Raw genomic sequence first — 20,189 nt, forward strand, 5'->3', positions numbered from 1 at the left:
TGGGAGATATTTAGTTTGATAAAAGCCATAGAATCATAGACTCATAGAATCACAGAATGGCTAGGGTTGGAAGGAATTTTCAAGATCACCTAGATCTGCCTGCATGGGCAGGGACACCTCCCACTAGATCAGGTTGCTCAGAGCCCTGTCCAATCTGGCCTTGAACACTTCCAGGGAGGGGTCATCCACAGCTTCCCAGAGCACCCTGTTGCAGTGTCTTACCACCCTCACACTAAAGAATTTCTTCCTAATGTCTAACCTAAATCTCTTTTCTTTCAGTTTTACTCCATTACTCCTTGTCCTCTCATTACAAGCCATTGTAAAAAGTTCCTCCCCAGGTTTCCTGTAGGCTCCTTCAGGTGCTGGAAGACTGCTGCGAGGTGTCTCTGGAGCCTTCTGTCCTCTGGGGTGAACAGCCACAACCCTCTCAGCCTGTCTTCATAGGACAGGTGTAAGAAGTTTATTTAGTTTCCTCTACACACAGAACCAAATAAATGGTCAGGTTGCAGTTCAAAGGAGAACACAGCTTCCCATTTCTCCACACAAAGCAAGTTTTCTAACAAACCAGTGCCAAAAAGAGTCTGTCAACAATATTGATCTGTAACTTCTTTGGGCAGCTTTGTGACAAAGCCCAGGAACAGGCCTTGAAACAAATACAGCAACAGGAGCTCTGGCTCATAAACCAGAAGGGGAAATAAAACCTCTTGAACTAACATGATGTTTCATGCAATTTTTTGTTTTTCTGAGGGCTTTACAACTCCCAGATACATTAACAGTATATTAATTTTCCCATGTGGAATTCTACATTCAGGTTAATTTAAAACTGATTAATTTTGTCAAGGTAATGGGCCCCTAACGTATTTTACAAATGCATATTAGCTACTCTTTGTAAGAATTAATTAAGAAGAGAAAAGAAAATCAAGGAGAATATCTGTGATTAAATTAGTTAAATAACATCTTATGCAGATTCAAAATTATTGTATTTTTTTCTATGTTATAATGATTAGAACATTGAAGAGAATAAATAGAAGCTTTTATTAAAAGAGATAAATATCTAGTCTAAAAATACATTGCTTCAGTACAATCTCTTGAGTTATTTTCATATTGCATTCAGCTAGTGCCATGACAATTTCCTCTGCTCTGCTCATGTCTTTGTATTTAAAACCAAAATAATGTTAAGAAAAAACTTGGATGAGAGAATACTGGATGAGAAAGAATTGAACATCTTGCTCTGAAGAATCTGAGGAGGCAATGAAAAATGGGGAGAGTTTCTTAACTCCATGCACATTAGTTGCCAAAGAGATGAATAGATCACCTAGACACATTTCTTGAGTAACACAGGTCATTACCTCTCCATTCAGAGACTCAGATTAAACCAATGTCAGAGAACAGTCATGATCTCTCTGCCACCCATGCCTGAAGATTTCTTCACTTCTAAGAAGAAGGCAGAGATAGACTTGCAATACCACAAACAAACCACCTTATTTCAATTTCAAAATAATTTGACAAGTATTACCTGTCACTCTGCACTTGGTTCCTACAGTACATATCAGAATAGCAGATCAGCTTTGTAGCTCAGCACATGTGAAATATTCAGTCAATTCGGTACCGAAAGGGCACTTCTTAGAAATTTCTCAATTGCCATCTCACTGAAGGTCACACTATTGGCAGACTATCACATTAGTTCAAATTCAAGTTGTAGTTTGAAGATTATTTTCATTTTGCTCTCATGAGTTTTTATAGGAAGAAAGAAGTACAAGACCAATGACACCTTTTAGACATGTTAAAAGTAAGCAAGACAAAACCATACAGCTAAACCCTAAATATATTTTTAGCATGCAGCTCTTAATCAAACTTGCAAAATAGGATTTAGGTCATAGTGATAGAGTTCCAATATGGATCTTCTATAAAATCACTGGAACAAAATTATGATAGTAACATGAACCACAAGCAGGCTGGTACATGGTAAAAATCCTGGGTGTATCTGTGCTGAAGGGGCTGGCTACGTCCCATCCCTTCTTCTCACTGACATATATTTTCAAATCTAATAAACATAAAAGGTAAAAATTAAGGTTTGGTTAGGGAACATTTTGGGATGATCATGTATGGTTGTCAAACAACATATATAGCAAATGTCTCTATTCATATCAATGAAAGAAGTTTTTTCAGCAAATGGTGAATAGGCCTAAATTTCACTTGGAAAGAATGAAACACCATATTCTGTCCTAACACTTTTTTTCCTAAACACCATAATTGTAGCTTTTCTATCCAATGCTGATAGCAATTCTGGCAGCCTGAGAGTAATCATAAACAATGTTGTAAAAGAATACCCCGAAAAATTCCACTATCTCAAAAATGGTAAATTTCTGCTGTGTTTTAGAGAAACAGGACTTAAGTATTATGCTGTAAGTGGTAAAAGCTAATGATACTGAAAACTAGTGGCAAAGTAAAGCTGTTCTTCTTAAAATTGTTTCGTAAACTGAGGCATGATCATTTTGAAAGGACAAACTAATATAATGCTTGACTATAGCAAAACAGTGAGGAAACATGAATAAACAGCAGGAGACCAGAAGGTGATTCAAGAGCAGAGAAAGAAGACTGATCCACATTTCTGCTCTGTCTCTGAGCAACAGCATTCAGAAAAAGCAGGTCAGCTCACCAGGTGGTAGACTGTGCAACTGTTTGATGATGAACTCCCCTGAGGATGCTCTTTCTATGTAACACACATGTCCAGGGCACAGCACAGTGTGTAAGCAGCTACAGCATAGTAGAAAATTATCTTAAAGGGATGGCAAATTCAGCCAACCCTTCTGGAACATTTTATCAAAAATCCAACCCCTGCAATGTCACAGGATGCAAAGCACTGCCCCATCTCACACATTCCTGTGAACTTCATGACTTTTTCACTGGACACGTGAAAAACTTCCCTCAGCATTTCATCCCCACCTCATTTCTTTCCAAACAGAATATACAAGACCAGCTTCTGAGCCTCTGAAGGCTCTGCATGTTTTTCATCCATTTGATAGTTTTCTGCTCTATCTAAAGCAGAAGCTTTCCCCTTTGTTATTAGGGTCTCTCACACTCTTTCTATTTCAATGCTATGCTCTGGATATTCTTTTGAGAGTACTCAATCCTACCACGCAATTCTTTCACCCATTTGTCCCAAAAACTGACCAGGTGCTCTCCCACACTATCTTCTAGGTAGGCTGTATCATTTCTAGACTAGAATAACACATCTACCACCTTCCCACTCAGATCTACTTTCTCATTAAAAGTTTCTCCTATGGAGAAAAAGAAAAATAAAAAAGAAGGAAAACACCAAGCAAACAAACAAAACTAAACAAACAAAAATAAAACCAAAGAAAACTCCACAGGTCAGAGACAGAGAGGTTTTTTTTCTTCATACAACAAAAATCAAATTATGGAATTACAGAGGTGTATTTCTAGCCTCACTTTTTGCCAATTTTAATCTGGTTTTATGTGCTTTGGCTAAGCAAAAAAAAAAAATTGGTTTGAGCATGGCAGCAGAATGTGAACACCTCCATCCACAACTTTATCTAAATATTATTAGTATAATGCATAGACTTTTTTTTCCCAAAGCACATTTAGCTCATTTCAGGGAGGTAGATATATTTACTCATCAAAATCCTAGACTCTAACTGTTGTGTGCCTTACACATCTGTATTTGAATACTCCCAAGTGAGCTACAATTTTACTGCAAATTAAATATTTATACATGCAGGCATGTACACATTCACAAAGAATAACAGATGAACAGAAAACCAGAACATAATTCCTATGACATTCTTACAGTAAGTAATCATATTATATAATATGCTATAATATAAGCTAATATAATGGAATCCACTTCCTATTTCCTAAAATAATTTTCCTTGAAATCCCGGGCATCTTACCCTCATTTCCTTTCCAGCCTAAATTTATTCTTGGGCAGTTTGTTCCCACTTGTTCATGAGCCAACACTATTCTTCAGCTTAAACAGTTCCTTCCTGTCTCTGACTTTACCATTCTGACGTATTTAAAGACAGCAATCTTATCCCTTCTCTGCTTTTATTCTGCTAAAATTCTAAGCTCTTTCAGAGTCCTTTCATGAAATAGACTCTTCCTTCCCCTGAGAATCGTAAGAGCCTGTCTCTTGCACTTTTTCAAATTCATCTCTCCTGACTATGAATGAGGAATTGAACACAATATTCCAGATGAAGTCTCATCCAAGCCTGCTACAGTGGCATTAATATTCTTGTTCCTTCCACTGGAAATGTCTCCCCTGACACATCCCAGTCTTTTACTGGCTTTTTTCACTGTCACATTACAATGATAGCACACAAATTATCCTGTGATTGATGAATGCATTCAGATACACTTCCTTCCCATCAGCAACTCATTGATAAGCCCTAAATTTATTACAAGGGCTATGTTTAATCTAATTTGTTAGTCCTAATAATTGAAGTCTTTTGTACTTTATAATTTTATATACTACTCTATTTACATTATATTAACCCTAATGCCAACTTATTCTCCCAGAGTAATATCTTTCTACTACTCCCTATTAACCTTACCTGCCATTTGTAGATAATCAACACATTTTATTAGAATATTTCAAATGCCTGAGTTAAGTTTATTAATCACAACATCAAATGACCTGCATTTTGAAAATGACTCTTTAATTCTTTCACTACAGACACTTAGCTTAAGACTTCTTGGTTCAGCATTATCCATTTATTTTCTTCCTGTTAGCTGTATTCACTTTCAGCTTTTGATATTTATCTCAGTTTCTCCAAGCAAATCTCCATGTGGAATTATTGGATGCTTTATTAAAAGGTGAGTTACACAATGATCCAGATCGATTAGATCTTCTAAGATCTCTCTGTTCCAAAAACCAATTATCTTACAAAAGATGTCATTTCAGTCTAGCCTAATCTTTTGTAAACCTGTTTGTTATTATCCCAATTCATGTTTTTCTCCATTTTTTCTTTAAAGCTTCCAGTTCTTGAAATCAGTCCAAGTCACCTGTTCAGCAATCCTAATATGTATTCACTTACTGCCAGTATGAAATTTTTCTCTTGCCTCCTCCAACTCTACCTCTACCTGTGTCTTTCTAGTTGTACTGATCTCCCAAACCTTTACCACTAGACCCATAACTTAGTGATTTATTTTTTTTTTTGGGACTATCCATCCTCAAGACAACTTTATTAATCCTGTTGAATTCAGTGCCAACCTCAGTTAAAATTATTTCCATTTCTACTGCCTTACTTCATTTCCCACAGTATGTAGGCAGCATAACCATTGCAATTAAAAATTGTGACCATCCATTAGATTTACTATATCTCTTCCCTGTCCTTACCACCTTACTTTTCTACCTTCATTCTTTTCCTCTTCATTTGCTTTTTCTCCTGTAGAACATCTTTACAGCTTTTAGCATGTATATTCTGCTATAAAAGGAGACCAGGAGCAACTGCAACAGCACAAGGTGGAATCAACAGTGCTTACTTTGATTGGAAGCCAAAAGAAACCTGTCTATCCACACAAATTTTCCACTTCTTGCTGCTGACTCAGAGCACCAGGGGTAAATTGAGCACTCAGAGTTTACATCAGATGTATAGTCCATAAATTAAACTCATGCCCTCTCTAAGATGTGGAGAATGCAAGTAACATACACTACCATGCTCACTGAGAAGTGTAACTTATACAGTATTTTCAAGATGATTTTTAGATACAAGCTCTCCAGACCAAACTGTGCCCCTCTCCCTGCCTGCAGTAGCAGGGGGATTAGCTCAGGAATGCATTCAACAGGATTTTCAATCCTTAAAGCCCTGAAGTACTTCAGGTACTAAAAATATATGTTGGTTTTCATTCACTAGTAGTATTCAGGTAGTTGATTTCAATTCACTCAGTCTTGCTCAGCTTCTTATACTTTTTAACTCTTTCTTCTCCTTCATAGACTCAGGGAGGGGGGGGGCTGTACTGTCTAGGTACAATTTTTTAATTTCAGAGATAACTCCATCTGCAGGAATCATCTACAATGTGATAGATGGTTGGTATTAGGCTTGTTCTTGGGTTTTTTATGGAAAACCTGTGCAGGTACTGAACACTCCTAAGCACAACAAATTCCTGGAGAAGTGTCTTGCAATGTTTAAATGGAGAATCCTGTTCAAATAGTGCAGTCCTCTGAGACAAGCTGTATTTACAGAAGTCTGCATAACTGCTGAGAGTGCCACTGTTTAAAAATTTACAGCATCCACCACCTCAGCAAACTCACATTTTAGAAATAAATGGAAAAAAAAGCAAAATAAAGGCTCAAATTTTCCTTCGTTAACCTAAAGGGCCACACACATAAATAGCTGCTAAGACCTTTTTTCTTTTTTTAAACTGAGATGTTAAATTATTCAGACATGCTGTAAAACTACCTGGCACTCTGTGACCTGATAGAAAAGCAGACCTTAAGAATTTACTATTATACAACAGTAACCTGGAGAGGAGAATATTTTGGAGAGAGGGAAGGAAGTGTAAGCTGCAGAAAATTAAATATCTCCATTTCTTTATTAAAGGATGGTGACCTACTCCTAGCTAAAATTTCTCTTTCTTGTCCAACATTCCACAGTTTCCCTTATCTGCTTCTGGCATAAGGCTACACTTTTCCATTTTCCCAGCTTGCTCTTTAACTTGGGCATATCCAAACAAACCATTACGGGCACATTTGGAAAAGATGACATCTTCTTTCTCAGTCTATAGGTCAAATGGTACCTTTCTTTTTCTCCTAGTCTGTTACACTACTAATTTTACAGTTCGTGTATATTTTGAGCGTATCTGTAGGTAGGACATAGTAAAAAGAACTGTGGGGTATATAAGTAATAAGAGCTATTGCATGGACATGTGTAATACCACACGAGAAGGAGAGGAAAAGTGAAGAATAAGAACATACTTTGCTGCATTTAATGCTTTTGCTGTACAAACAATTGGGTTTTGGATGTTTCTTACAATTTTATGAGTCTAAGATAGGTCAGGTCAAGGTGTAGAATAGTCCTTTATGTGTTATGAACATTTCTAGTTTTTTTTCTCCCAGCAGAAGTGTTTAATTATTTATCAGATTTCTAGACAACCACAGATTTCATATGCTGAATGTGCATGAGGATGACTGAAAGCAAGATATTTTCAGAGAGATTGCTAGGCCTGCTACTGTTTTCACTTAAAAAAAGAAGAAAAAAAAGTGTAGGAGAGTGTCAAGAGTGTCAGTTCATCTTTCTTGTTTTCTTGTTTCTCCTGCTGATTTTTTCCTTTCATTACTCCACCTCTCCATCTTGGTTACCTTGCAGTATTGCTGTCATCCAAGTGCTGTGCAAAGCCAGTGACAGTACCCCAAGGGAAAGTTACGGGAGGACACAGTGGCTGAGGCCCACCTTTTGGATTTCTGCTTTTGCGTTCTCAGAACATCGGCCTGATGCAGTCTGAGGTAAGGGGACCAGCAGTGCATCTAGACACAGCTTGATCCTGTCTTTCTGGGGGACTGGTGTCTGAGGAAACACTGGAGATGGTTTCCCAATGCTGAAAAGCACGATGTCTTGAATGCAGAATAGTAAGATCGGTTTGGGATAATCGTAGAATCATAGAATGGCTAAAGTTGGAAGGAACCTTAAAGATTATTTAGTTCCAAGCCCCCTGCATGGGCATGGACACCTCCTGCTAGATCAGGTTGCTCAAGGCCTCAGCGAAGACACAGACACCAAAGAGATGCGAACTGCCTGAAAATATTTTTATTACAGTTTAACAGAACTCTGGTGGTAAAGTTACCTTCTAAGTGAGCCCATTTAGACAGTCCCTAGAACAAATAAGCTTCAGCAACTCTTCACCTGCAGCTTCACTGGCAGTTCTGTGATCACAATGATGAACACAGATTCATGTGAACTGAGTTCTTGCACTTGCTTGGTGACAAGTTTTTCAATATTCTCTTGGGCAACTTACTTATATTTTGTATTTCTTATTCCCCCATCTGCCAAAACTAGTATAGCTCACCAGTTTATCATTCTGAAACTAAGATCTTCACTCTGAAGATCTGAGTGTTTGGGTACTACTACGATAACTACTTATGAAAGATCTTAAGATATGACACTAGAAAAAGGGATTTAGCAGCTAAAATGCAAAAATGGAAAAAGTTTCATTAAAAAGATAGTATAAAAAATTTAGAAAACCTTTTGTTTTCATTTTTGATAACTTAGATACATGGGAAAATCTCATCTTCACAATGCAAATAAGCAAGCTTTATGCATGATTAAAAAGCAGGAACAAAGCCTTCTGGGTTAAAATTTTGATATTAATATGCATTATTTCCATGAAGCCACACAATTCCATAATTCTGTACTTTTAGAGCCAAAGGTGACACTTGAAAGATGCATGTATAATGAAATTATCTATTCCAAGTATAAGAAAGAAGTATTTCATATTTAAGAAACATGAAGAATGCTTTGGAGGATCATGAGAAAGGTCAAAGATACCTCATGTTTTGTACACTTACTTATTATGGATAAGCCAGAGAGCAAGAAACAATAATGATGCCCAGCAGCACTTTCTCTCTGGTGCTAATGATGCTGTTAATCCCAAAATAATTGCACTGGGCCTCAAAGAAATCAGAAATATTGTCATTTGGGTCAGTAGCAATATTCTCACCTTTCATTCTGAATGTCACAGTGTTTATAAATCAGCATCTGTGAGCTTTTGCTTCACATGGAAATGTGAGGTAGTACAGTTCTTTGGAAATGGACAATAAATTGAGGAAAATCAGCCTCTTTATATGGGATAGTCCTAGTTTCATGTCAGCAAGGAGAAACTTTGGCATTTAAAAAGTTTTAGTTAGTACATCTGACGTATACTAGTGATGATTTACTAACATGCAGAGTTGACATACACCCCAGTTATTTTGGAAGCTAAACCCAATGTGAGACTGAGGTATGTGTTTGTTGATTGAATGGCAAGTGTGTTCCCAAAAAGAAGTGCTTACAAAGGTACCCCCTGGAAAGAAAAGTTGCTTCAAACAGATGTTTTTACTCTCTTACATAAAGCAAGCAGAAGAGGAGAATAGCTGTGAATGGATCCTCACTGGGCAATTCTGTTTTGAATTAACACTGCTTTCCTCTCTGTATTCAGCCAGCCACAGCAGGTAGAGAAGTTTATTTGCTTTTCTTAGTTCATAACTGAAAACCTAGATTTATTTATTTCTTCTTGGGCAGTTTTGCTGCAGACAAGACAGAATTGGACAGGCTGCCCAAGGGGGTTGTGCAGTCTCCTCTGGAGATGTTCAAGACCCACCTGGATGCAGTCCTGTATAATGTGCTCCAGGAAATCCTGTTTAGCAGGGGAGTTGGACTACATGATCTCTAGAGGTCCCTTTCAACTCCAGTGATTCTATGATTCTGTAATTGCCTAACAATAAAACATCTAGAGGGAAGGTGGAATACCATTCTGCAAGATCTATAAATACATGCTGGGTCTTCAAAATAAATAAATAAAAATAAATAAATATATATTTGCACAAAATAAATACAATTAGACTAAGAAGCGCTGTGCTAGTGTTATCTTCAGGAAACAAGTATTACTGAAAATTCCTCTGAAGTTCCCCCTGTCGGATGCCACAGTACTTTCCTTCCCAAAGCATGAAGCTGGCTTTAACATGTGTTACAATCACTACTTTTCTGGGGAAAGTTCTTAAGTATAATTACAGCTTGCAGTGGCTGTTATCAAAAATGAAAATCTTTCCAGGGAAGACAGACGAGTTGTTCTTAATGTGAAAAAGTGTGAAGAGGCATATTGAGAAACTTTATTTGACATAGTCTACACTGGATTTACAAGATTGCAAATAGTATCTGGTTACTAATGTTCCTCACAGATTCTCTGGTTTCTGTTTTATTCTGTGTGGAATTTTTTAGTGATAACTTGCTTTGGAAACATCCATCACAATAAAGGATGCCATATGTTAGACAAGAGCTCTTGATCTACTGTTGGGTTGATCTGCAATGATCCATCCGTATCACCTCTGTTTGACTTGCCTTATCACAATGACAATAGTCTGAAAAATAACATGACTCACTGCATTAAATGATCATTAAGAATACATCAGGCATAATATACGAAAGTATTTTAAGTGCATACGGAATATGAGCCTTGAGTGTTACAAATTAATTGAACCAAACTGAAATATTGTGAATGGGAAAGATAATCTTAATTTGCTAAACCTAAAATGAATGTGCCAGGATCAGTTAGAGAAATGAGTGACAATAGTATGCAAAACCAGCATCAAAAATAGACTGCTGGAACATCCCGTGGAGCTCTGCGTGCAAATACATACAGCACAGAGTGGCTTTATTTTATGCAAAGAAAGAGAATCAAAAACACAAGGAAGAAGAAAGCAAAATACAATATCCAGCAAAAACAGACTGCTAAAGAGAAGGAAGCCTGGTATGAGGGCAAAAATATTTCCCTTACAAAGAAGCACTTCTGTTTTTGATACACTGCATTTTTCCCAAAGATTTAAACTGTGGTAAGCAGAAGATATTTATGCACTCTAATAAAGTACTATTCTTCACATAGTTGTTGTTTTTTTTCATTCCTAAATTCCATCTCTGATGAATGTTACAGACTTCAGTGGATAATAGGCTTTTTTGTTTCCTTGTTTCCTGCTCTGCTGTATATTTTAAAAAGCCCATCTATTTATTGATCTGAGTAGTCATCAATTACAGTGTCCATAACTCGGAATTTTCAAGGACTCTTAAATTGTTCCTCATCCTGATTCCTTTGAACTGAGTGTTAAAGCTAACCATGGAATTAGTAAAAATAGAATTAAGACAATATCATGTGTCATTTTTCTTTTTTCTTCTTTTTGTCCTTTGATATGCATACCTTCTGTTTGTCTCAGATCCTACCATTTTTGGCTTATAACCAGTTTGTCTGAAAGAAAACTCAGAAATATCGGGGTATAGACAAGCAAAATAACACCCTCATTCATGAAAATACAGATAAACATCTTCTACATAATGAGGAGTTTCTCTTATTAAAGGTTGCTTTTTAAGCAGTCAAAAATCTGGTTTTAAGACATGTCATAAAGACAATATTTTTATAGCTAATTTTGCGCCCTGCTATCTGCTCCTATATTAGGTCCAGCCACAAAACTTGTATAGCTAAAATTCTTGTCTATAGTGGCTGTCACAGTCCCTTGAAATACTGTTTTTCATGCTGGCTGAAAGACTAAACCTTCTCTTTCATTGGGACAATATCAGTTACTGCAAATTTCACACTTATTTAAATCTTCCTCTTCAGGGACAGGCTTAGCAGCAGGATTGGTCCAAACCACAAATGTGCAGTAACAGAACAAACCTCTCTTGCAGTGAACGTTTGTGCAGCTTAAAGGGAGCATCACCCCAAAGTGGCCAACAGAGCCATGATGAAGGTTTTCAACTAAGGAGGTAAAAGAATCTCAGGATCTATCTGGATTTCTGACACTGAAAGCAAATAAACCCTCCAAATTCTAAAGGCAAATATACTCTCCAAATTATTCTAGCATATCTGGCCTGCATCGCTGCTAATATTATTCAAGAGAACTTGGGATTTCGTCCTCCGCTGCACTGGGATATTTCCGAAATCTGATTTTTAATTTATTTTTTTTTCTGTAGAGGACAGTTACGCTAATAAATTTCCTTTTTACTTTTCAATTATTCTTTCATCTGCAGTGTCCTGAGACTTGATTCCATGTTGAAAGGGAGCTGAGTTCTATTCTGATGGTGACATGCTGTTGTATGCTTCTATTTATTTCTCCTGGAGCACCAAGAGCAGCACCTTCACCTTTGCAATGTTGTACATAGCAGACAACAACTTCCGTGATTAACTAAGTAAACAAGAAATTGTTGAGAAGACAACTGCAGGATTTGCCTGGGACTTTGCAGTTGCTTCATTTCTTTGAGATAGAGTTTTACATTACGGGGCTCATTTGACAATTCCTTCTAAAGAGTTTAGCAACATGTTATTATAACATGATGCTTTATCAGGGGTCTGAGAAGAAGCATATAACTTTAATTGACCTTTCTGTTATAAAATATAATGTGTTGGTACAGTGAGATTTCATTTGGCTGGGCTTGGCTTACCCTTAAGGTTTGAACACTGACATTTCTGTGTGTGACTGCATATGAAATCAGACACCGCAGTAGTCAGCCTGGCAGACTGCTGGATGAGGAGTTAGTAACACACATAATGACTAATCGATGCATATGCTACTGTATCATGAATATCACATAACTGCTTCTCAATCTTAGAATCATAGAATCAAGAATACTAGAATCATAAAATCATTAAGGTTGGCAAAGAACTCCAAGACCATCAAGTCCAACCATCAACCCAACAACACCATGCCAACTAGGCCATAGAATCATAGAATCATAGAATCCTAGGGGTTGGAAGGGACCTCGAAAGATCATCTAGTCCAACCCCCCTGCCAGAGCAGGGTCACCTAGAGCACATCACACAGGAAGGCGTCCAGGCGGGTTTTGAATGTCTCCAGAGAAGGAGACTCCACAACCTCTCTGGGCAGCCTGTTCCAGTGCTCTGTCACTCTCACAGTAAAAATTTTTTTTCTGATATTCACCTTAAACCTCCTATGCTCCAATTTGTATCCATTACTCCTTGTCCTATCACTGGTCATCACTGAAAAAAGCTTAACTCCATCTTCTTGATACTCACCCTTTATGTAAACACTGATGAGGTCACCCCTCAGTCTCCTTTTCTCCAAACTAGAGACCCAGATCCCTCAGCCTTTCCTCATAAGGGAGATGTTCCACTCCCTTAATCATCTTTGTGGCTCTGCGCTGGACTCTTTCAAGCAGTTCCCTGTCCTTCTTGAACTGAGGGGCCCAGAACTGGACACAATACTCCAGATGTGGCCTCACCAACGCACCAAGGCCACGTTCTTAAGTGGCATGTCTACACATTTTTTTTAACACCTCCAGGGACAGTGGCACCCCCACATCCCTGGGAAGCCTGTTCCAATGTTTGACTGCTCTTTCACTAAAGAAATTGCTTCTAATACCCAATCTAAACCTCCCCTGGCACAACTTCAGGCCATTTCTTCTCATTCTATCACCGGTTACTTGGGAGAAGAGACCAACCTCCACCTCACTACAACCTCCTTTCAGGTAGCTGTAGAGAGTGATAAGGTCTTCCCTCAGTCCCCTTTTTTCCAGACTCAACAGTCCCTTTTCCCTCACCCTTTCTTCATAGGACTTGTCCTCTCGACCCTTCACCAGCTGTTTTGCCTTTCTTCGGACTCACTCCAGCACCTCGACGTCCTTCTTGTAGTGAGGAGACCAAAACTGAACACAGGATTCAAGGTGCAGACTCACCAGTGCTGAGCACAGAGGGACAAGCACTTCCTTAGTCCTGCTGGCCGTGCTATTCCTGATGCAGGTCAGGAAATTATTGGCCTTCTAGGCCACCTGGGCACACTGCTGACTCATGTTCAGCTGGCTGTCAACCAGCACCCCCAGGTCCCTCTCTGCTGGGCAGCCCTCCAGCCACTTTTCCCAAACCTGTAGAGTTGCCTGGGGTAATGAAGGCACAGATAATCAATAGCCTAATTGATCAATGAATACACAGTCTATGAAAAATTATTCAAAGTACATGCAGTCAATGAATATTTAATAAAAATATGCATATAATAGTGTCTTGCCCACTTGAAATATTAGACTAAACTCTTCACAAACTGTAGGTTTATTAATGAGATAAGTATATTACACAATACTGTCCAAGTCAAATCAGCATTCCAACTTTGACTGCTCACAGTTACTGATGAAGCTGTCCTATGAGAAGGACTCTATAAGGACACTAGTGACCTTCAGCATGGTGAACCTCATCACGGATGGGATCTGTGGAGTATTCTGTGCCCTGATCAGAGGTTTATCCAATGGTGTATCATCTTAGGGTTCTCAGCATGAGAAAAGGATCTGAGATTTTACAACTTGCTGTTCCCTATATGTACCTTACTTATTGGGATCCAAATGAACCAGCACCACCATTTTTTAATGTGAAAGTTATCTGTACAAAAAAAATATTGTTCTGTCTTTAGGTATGAATATCTGAGGCACACACAATTAATAATTGTTTAGATTATGGAATAGGTATTAACTCTGTAATCTTCCATGCTGAGTAGTTTAAAATATGGCAGCTACCAGTATCTGGGCCAAATACAGGGACAATTCCCTGAGAAACAGCCTTCTGAGTCCTTTTTATGGTTACACTTTCCTTTCATGTCTAGCAAGCTCCACTAACCAGAAATTCTTTTTCCTGCCATTCTTAAAAAAAATAAAAATCTTTACTTCATTTAGTCAGACAGGGCCATGCCTACTCTGCATTCACAGGAGATCATAGCACTATCAGAGAAAGTACCAAACTCAAAAAAAGTGTAGGCTCCAATCATTATACTTAACATTTATTTTTATTGCTAAATGCTGGACATCATATCTTTTCAGATTTTTCTTAGACAGTGTTGGATTAAGAGCTAGGAAACAATTCTTGCCTGAGAATATTCTGCTATCTAAATCTAAGTGTTATTTATGATTTTACTGAAGCATATAAATGAAAGTAACATTAAAAGTTAGATGGGAGCAAGAGAAAAGCTTGTAACAAAGCACAAAATAGTAGTCTCAACATCTTTATTTAAAAAAAACAGATTTTGGTTCTTATCACTTCAGAGTGAACATTCACAGAACATTCATTTCACCTCAAAATATTTTACTGGAGAAGACAACTGTTTGAGTGAATGAAGCCCAAAGAACAACAAATATAAATAGGCAGCAATAGACAAAGATACTGAAGAGAGGAAGTGGATTCATTCAAATGTAAAGATCCCCAGATACTCTCCAGATCTTGTCTGCTATAGCAATACATGTTTTACAACACAAAATATTCTATGTATTTGAACTTAGCTTTGGCTCAGCAACACGGGCTTTTCCTTTAGGTGAAAAACAAGCAAGCAAACAAAACCCAACAAAACACAAAACTGGGATACATTAATTTCCTTTTATTTTTTGTTTTGAAAGTTCACTAGTCTCACCCAGTGGACTTAACTGCAAAACATGGTAGGAAATAATATTTTCGAAGACTAGCTTTTTCTGCTGCAGAGAATATTTAGAAATAAGAGAGAGCTACGGGTGACAAAATTTGCCATCAGTGGAGAATTTTCCCCCCCAGACATCTTTGATCTTTATTCCTGACTGACTGGCTGCTCTACAGTCTCAAATGTCATTTTCTACGATCAACACTCAAAAGCTAGTAAAATCGTATCCATTTTTTTGCACTAAATGTATCTCTCACAGCACATTAAAATACAGTTTCTCTCCCTCTTGGACTGATTTTTAACATTGTGCCTGTAATTTTGCAAACACACACTGAATGTGCACCTGTACACCTGTAAGTACTGTTCCCTTGATCAGAAAGCTAAAAGGTGATCCATCAAAAAGCTTCTATCAGAAAAGAAGCATGAATGTGTTCACCTTTAAAAACCTCTTATCTTTCTTCATTATTACTAACAATGCATTATTATTATTGGTGGTGGTAGTCATCTTAGAGAGAGAGTTTTTTTTCCCAGCCTTCTTTTGTAACTTTTCATCCACTGTACCAGAGAGACTACTTCTTGATTCTGAGATGTTTTCTCTAATACACTAATAGCACCACTTGATGCCTGTACATGTTATAGGAAACTTCTGTCAGTTCTTTGCTCTATTCCTGCTTCTGCAAGCTCTGGAAATACAGTATGTCTGCATAAAATGCTAAAGTAGTCTTTGTGATGATGCATCCACATACCCTGGTATCCTCTCATAAATGTGACAGCCAAATTACTCCATTTATTGCAAACATTTCTCAAAATTGGTTCTAAATATTCACCAAGAATTTTTCATTCTCAGACAAATGGAGAGAGCTACTCCCTGTTCACTGGCAAACAACAGAAAAAGAAATTCCAGCTATTGCAGAATAGTTTGGAAAGTCAATATATCTTCCTAAACTGCCTCTTCTTTAAGCCAGGGTTATTTTATATCCATTAATTAATAGTACTCTATGCATTCATTTGGAACTTGCCTGCTTTCAAGAGGCAGAATATCTGTATATATTTGTTTAGTCAAGTTTTCCAGATCCACTACAGACCCACATTTCTGATCTAAATTGATAAAATTACACAGCAGATGTTTTGAGATTTTAAGTGAAAATAGTTGGTTTCTGTAACACAGACCATATGATTCCAAAGTTGTATTAGACAACTTCTTTCAGAAGAAAGGGGTCCTGTGGGTCAACCTGGGCTGGCTGTCAGGGGCCCACACAGCCACCCTCTTGCTCCCCTTCTCAACAGAACATGGGGAGAAAATAAGATGAAAAAAGCTCAAGGGCTAAGATACATCATGGGCAAAACAGACTCACTGATGGGCTCAGCTTTGGCCAGTAGTGGGCCTGTTGGAGCTAGCTGGAACTGTGTCTCTGAAATTGGAACTGCTCCTGGTGTCTTCTCACAGAGATTACCTGTGCAGCCCTCCATCACCCAAACCTTGCCACGTGAACTAAACACAGCTTTCTAAGCTAGACCCAGATTTCAACCTAAAGTATTGTAAATCCAGAACAATTAAAATAGACTCAGTTTTTACCTCTTTTATGTAATAATTCCCTATAATGAAATATCTGCTCCTCTTTTACCATAATTCATGGCTTTCTTCTTCCTGAAGTTTTCACCTTCCAAAATACTTAATGTATCTAACTTCCTCTAACCTTCTTAGAATCACATATATATACAACATATTTGAATTGCTTCTTTTCAAATTTATACTAGTTTTTAATAGCTTCCCATAACAGTATAACCCATAAACTCTCTGTTATTCTACCTGACATCTTCTGCATCACTTCTGATTCTTCATAATTTCCTGCAATATAGTGACCAGCACTGTGTACAACATCTTTCCTCCACTTTCATTTTGTAACATGCTCATACATATCACAAATGTCACATGGTTTTAATTAAGCTGTGAACTTAGGCAACACAGAGAATAAGGAAATACCAGGCATATGACCCAAAGACGTAATACTACCAGGTGAAGGACTGGTAAAAGAAGTCCTGCTTTCCATTATAGCTCTTTCTATCCAGCCTCAATTTCTGTGTTCACTTTCAGAGAAATTGTTACCTGTTTTTGTGAAGTTCTGAGCCTGGGGAAATTACAGCAAAGCAGTAATATGTCTGCTGGATCTACTTTTTCCTAGGCAGGATTTTGTGAGTCCCTTCTGGAGGAGAGAGAAATGCATCATTTGGTCAATCTTTGTGCTCTTATGGAAAGCCTTTCCCTATATTCTGTCATCTTTCACTTTCAGCTATTCTTTGCTATATGACAGGGATGTATATATGGTACGAGTTTGTCCTCATGTTCTCCATTAATTTGGATAGACTGCTAAAATTTCACTATCTAAATCAGAAAAGAAAGTCACAAGAAAAATAAAAGATGCTTCTGAAGTCCTAGAGTGGTAATGTAGCTAGTAACTCCATATATGATCCTTTCTCATCACACAGTATGAAAGGACTTCCTGATGTTCACATAGATTATATCTGTTCTCTGATTCTTGTCATCTCATATTGTCATTTCCTCTAAGAATGTAATCAGGTTTCTTGAGCCAGCCCTTCTTTTAATAAATTCACCTCATCAATTCATGTTTGGCTTCTTTCACCGTTTTTGGTGAAATGGATCCAGGACTAAAATATAGAAAAATAGATAATATCCACGTGAGAAAAACAATAACAAAAACCCACAGGTGATGACAGGAGAAACAGGAAGAGTTAGAACATGTTCTATCAGTAGCTCACTCTGTACTGAAGGGTCTAATGCTCCTTAAGTGCTAGACTGGGCAGGCTTGCAAAATCACCTTCAGTTGGTATGGAGATTACAGAAATGCCCCTGAGCACCACCCCACTTCCAGCTTTTAGGCTGCAGCCATTGCCAGTATATCAATAAGGAAGTGTTTCTCTCAACATCTCTTGCCTAATACTGTGAGAAATTTTACAGGAAATCACAGACACATAGAATCATAGAATACCAGGTTGGAAGGGACCTCTAGGATCATCTGGTCTAACTTTTCTAGGTACTTCTATAGTTTATATGAGATGTCTCAGCACCCTGTCAAGCTGAGACTTAAAACTGTCCCATGCGGGGGAATCTACCACTTCCCTTCAGAGACTATTCCAATGTTTGACTGTCCTCGTGGTGAAAAATTTACTTCTTGTGTCCAATTGGAATCTCCCCAGAAGCAACTTGTGCCCATTACCCCTTGTCTTTCCCATGTGACGCCTTGTAAATAGAGAGTTTCCATCTCCTTGGTAGCCACCCTTTAAATACTGGAACATTGTAATAAGGTCTCCCTGATTTATATTCAGGCCGAATTTAAATATTTTCTATTTTTCCATACTGTACTTTGGGGAGTAGATTAAATCTTACTCAATTTTAATGAATAACTGCAATTCTGGCAGTTGCTGCAATATAAGCATTCAATTTCCGAAATAATATTTTTCCCAAAAAAAGCATGTGTGTATTTATATGTACTTTATATTCTACAGAATGGAGAACATAACTATAACTATATATACAACATATATTTTCATTATTCACCTCCTTCTTGTTCTAACTTTTGCTACAGTTCTGACACAGGCCTTTTATTTGGTTTTCTCAGTTTCTTTCTTCATTTTTATCTTCTCAATATCTGCTGCATTGATCTTCAAATCCAATGTGTGTTCATATGCCTGTTTAATCAAGTACTTCTCAGACTTTGTATTACAACAGTTATTTTCTTCCTATATCTTTTATCATGTGAATATTTTGAAGGAATAAAAAAATCAGCTTCAAAGAATATCCATGAGATGAAATTGTAGGGTGTACTTCATTTTATAGTTGGAGAAAAAAAACACTGAAAGCCTATGCTAAAATGACTGTGTTTTGAATGCTTTGCTTTTGAAAGCAGATCTCAGGGATTCTCTTCTTCAGCTACTGGACCAATTCACTTGGTTTAATAGAAGACCAAGTGTACTGCACCCATGAAATTCAGACCAAGATGTCTCTAAGAAGCTTCAAAAGAGATCACACAATGTGTAGTCTTTTCCTTCCTGAACTCCATCTGCTAGTGACACAAGCCTCCAAAATCAGTTCTGCAGAATATGGCTCAGTATATTTCAGTCAACACCTACTTTCCCAGACTGTGAGCTCTACAAGCACATCTTTGAAGTGGTGTTATCTCCAGAATGACAGGTTTTTTTCTATATATTAATCTGCTGTTTCCTTGCAGAGCTTTATCTTCAGCTCCCTGGTTTCATCTTCATCAGTCTTCTCCTGTTGTATTAGGATATTCAGCAGAACAAAGTCCTGGTGTACTTATGGAGGTTTTAGACAAAGATTTGGACAAGAATTATTATGAGTTTTGGAAATAAAGAGGCTACAACTAAAACTGAAACATGTCATTTCAATATATTCGAGGACATTTTATGCAAAATGGCATCCTCACCTTGGACACTGCATCAGTGTTGGAATTCTTCTTTCATTCTGCTTCTTCCCAATCCAGGTATAGATGTAGCTCCTGCTTTAACTCAATGTAAGGGCAAATTGGATTACTTTTCTGTGAGATTAATCTCTCTGCTATTCAGAATCCTTTCCAAGTTTCACTTACTGACCCTCTTCAGAAGGGAAATATTGCTATTTCAGTTTCAGTTTCCTCTTCTGTGTTATGACCAACACATAAGCTTAAAATATTTTAAGGTGTCATACATCACAGAAAGTTCATGAAAAGACTTGTACATCAACTCATTTAAATCTCCAATATATCCTCTGTTTATTATAAAAAACAGTTTCACATATAGAAATAAGATTTACCAAGACAAACCTCTGAAAACTTCCTCCTCTCTAGTCCCTTTGTCCTCATTTCTTCAGACACACATTCATAGACTTCAATACCTGGCTGCTATCTGGACTGCAGGGCTAGCTTCAATCGACAGTTGGAGAGCAAAGCTCCAGAAAGATTTAGGCTAAAACTTCCAAGTGCTCCCTCATTGTGAATGCACATTTTGAGATCTCTGAGATTTCCCTCCTTCCTTGAGCTGGACTCAGAATACTGAGCATCTCTAGGCAGTC

This window comes from Apus apus, chromosome 1 (assembly GCF_020740795.1).
Source record: "Apus apus isolate bApuApu2 chromosome 1, bApuApu2.pri.cur, whole genome shotgun sequence".
Taxonomy (NCBI): domain Eukaryota; kingdom Metazoa; phylum Chordata; class Aves; order Apodiformes; family Apodidae; genus Apus; species Apus apus.